Source organism: Papio anubis, chromosome 6 (genome assembly GCF_008728515.1).
Source record: "Papio anubis isolate 15944 chromosome 6, Panubis1.0, whole genome shotgun sequence".
Taxonomy (NCBI): Eukaryota; Metazoa; Chordata; class Mammalia; order Primates; family Cercopithecidae; genus Papio; species Papio anubis.
The window spans coordinates 148,498,760-148,501,304 of NC_044981.1; positions in this window are offsets into that span (position 1 = coordinate 148,498,760).

Sequence of the window (2,545 nt, forward strand, 5' to 3'; positions counted from 1 at the left end):
ACCTGATGTAAATGACGAGTTGATGGGTGCAGCAGACTAACATGGCACAAGTATACATATGTAACAAACCTGCATGTTATGCACATGTACCCTACAACTTAAAGTATAATAATAATAAATAGATAAATAAATAAATAAATAAATAAATAAATAAAAAACAAAAAAACTGAAGTAGATCTTTAAAGCACTCATAGCTAAAAGTTGTCAGCTAATTGCAGTCCTTGGAGCTAAACAGTAAATTCTTTCTGGAGAGAAGATCTAAGCAGAACATCTTTCTGGCAGCCACAGTCCACTCTTTGCAGACCCGCTTCATAATCATGAACTCTTCGTTCAGACTTCTGGGGCCTTTCCTCCTGAGACGATATTCAGAAAAGGGACGTTAGGACAAACTGCGGTTGTTTCAAAATCACAATTGGTATTCATCATCTTTTTCCTCTAATACCAATTCCAAATTCCCTTCATCCTCATTTATTTTCTCTATTTCTTGGTGGTTTCGTTAGTGTTATGGCCCAGATATTCATGCAGGAAGTGTCAGGGATTATTTGGAAACAGGCACATAAATATTCATATCCTTTCTGCGACACCTATTAGGTGTGAGATCATGAACAAATGACATAAGTGCTGTGTAACTGCTTTCCCATCAATAAAATGTGAGAAAACTTAAAGGTAATTATGGGGATTACATAAAATACCATTAATAATGGATTAATACTCTTTCTGCCACAAAACAAGCACCCAATAAAATGTTTTGATTATGATTATTATGTCAGCTTTCTCAAAATATCTAGAAATTTAGGAGTTTTGCTCTCTCATCAAAATAAAACAAAAATTAAAAACAAAAGAAATAAAGCACTGTTCCCAAAAATCAGCATTAACAGAACACGAAAGTATTCCAAAAATTCCTCCCCCTAAAATATAGTACCTTTACGGTAAATAGTTACTTTAAAAAATTATAGGAAGGAGGGAGGTGAAGCCATCTAGAAAGAAAAAAAATTCGCTTCATCATCCCCTTGGAATTCCTTTCGTGCATTATCTGGTCAGATTATGATTGCAAATCAGCTGTAAGAATTCACAGTTCTTTCTCCTCCGGCCGGCCTTGAGAGCAAAGCTCTACTTAGAACTCTTTCCGAGCATTGAGAGGCGTCATTAATTTTCCATCCTCACACTCTTTGCCCTAAGATCCTGTAAGGGTGCCCACCTGTCTGTCTACTTAAACAGCTTCTATTCGTCAGAATTGGCAATCGCTGATTCCCTATGGCCTCACTAAGTCACTGATCAGGTAAGTTTTCTTTTACAATTTTCAGAATAGCAAATAAAAGCCTCTTGTAGAGCAGTCTCTTAAAATCTATCTACTGACTCCCATAGATTACTCTGGCTTTTCTTGTACACCTACTGCTGAGGCACACCTGACTCCTAACTTCTTGTTTATTCTGCCTGAAAAAAGGTAAAATTCCCCTTAATATAACTTGGTTTTCTATTCTAATATTGAAGTAAAAATGTCTGTAACATAGAAAAGTCTTTATGCCGTGAAAAATTCAGAAACTAATGGAATGTAGTACATCCTATAGTTTTTATCTAGATTCTCCAGAGTCCACGGGCTTTTTTAATCTCTTGAAGTACGTTGGTTTCTTTAACAGCCTCAAGAAGGAAGATGTTAAGAAAGGTAATGAAGGTGTTAAGTGTCCAGAAGATCATGAAGACCTTAAGGAGGTCCTGAATGCTATTGTATTCTAAAACAGGATCATCACCATTTCCTATACTATTACCCTTCCAACCCCAAGATCCTTATACAAGTAATTTTGAACAGCACTCACAGGAAACAATAGCTTGAATTGTAAGGTGGCCCTCCGCTACTGTTTGAATGTGTCCCTCACAATTTGTGTGTTGGAAATTAATCTTCAGAGGGCTCTGCCCTCACTAATAAATTAATGACTTTATTGTGGAAGTAGATTAGTTACCACAGAAGCAGATTCCTGATAAATGGAAAAGTTTCGCTCCCTTCCACACACTCTTTCTCGTATGCTTACTTGTCCTTCTGCCCTCTGCCATGAGATGATGCAGCAAGAAGGCACTTGCCAGATGTGGACTCCTCAACCTTAGACTTCCCAGCCTCCAGGAATGTAAGAAATAAATCTCTGTTCTTTATATAATTTCAGGTATTCTGTTATCGCAACGTAAAATGGACTAAGACACCCACCATGGCGGTTTGCCTAAATCTGTTCCAGTTTTAGTGCTAAAAGTCTCACATCCTGGGAAAACCTTTGGTCCCAAGCAAACTAGAGCAGTCAGTCTTTCTGCAGGAAGTCATTAGAAATATGGACCCTGGAGTCAAGAAGACCAGGAAGAAATTCTTAGCTCTATTTCTTACAAATTATATCAACTTGGGTGTCTTAGTCTATTTTTTGCTGCTATAACAGAATACTAGAGACTGGGTAATTTATAAAGAAGAAAAATTTATTTCTCGCAGTATTGGAGGCTGGGACATCCAAAGGCATGATGCTGGTATCTGGAAAGGACCATCTCAAGGCAGAAGATGTAAGGCAGA